This window comes from Myotis davidii, unplaced genomic scaffold (assembly GCF_000327345.1).
Source record: "Myotis davidii unplaced genomic scaffold, ASM32734v1 scaffold223, whole genome shotgun sequence".
Lineage (NCBI taxonomy): Eukaryota > Metazoa > Chordata > Mammalia > Chiroptera > Vespertilionidae > Myotis > Myotis davidii.
The window spans coordinates 2,060,275-2,060,644 of NW_006294609.1; the positions used below are offsets into that span (position 1 = coordinate 2,060,275).

The 370-nt window shown below is 50.3% G+C and overlaps 1 protein-coding gene across 1 annotated transcript in view; it reads left to right on the forward strand.

Annotated features, from left to right (window-relative positions):
• The window catches only part of MPHOSPH9 (M-phase phosphoprotein 9), a 39,045-nt gene that overhangs the window by 29,057 nt on the left and 9,618 nt on the right, over positions 1–370 (forward strand). The window lies entirely within an intron of this gene.

Here is a 370-nt window from a genome sequence, read left to right on the forward strand (position 1 = left end):
AGCAGAGCCAGGTCCGCGGAGAGGCAGGGATGGCCTGTGCATGTGGCCTTCCCAGAACGAGAGCAGAAAAAGTATGGAGAAAAGGAGATCAGCCGAAACCGGTTTGGCTCAGTGCCCCTCTCCCTTCCTCTCTGTAAAAAATCAATAAAAAAATATTTAAAAAAAAGAGATCAGTTAACTCATTAAAATGAAAACACTTTTAAAAGTTGGTTTTTCCGTCGTCGTAGTTCTGTTTCGAGTGTTCAGTAGCAGAGTGTGACTGGCAGAAAGTTCTGTCCCGGGGCTGGCGTGGGAGGCGAGGGCACTCTTCACTGCGGTGTGCGGAGCTGTGTGGGCGTGTGAGCCCCTGAGGCTCAGCTGAGGCTCAGTT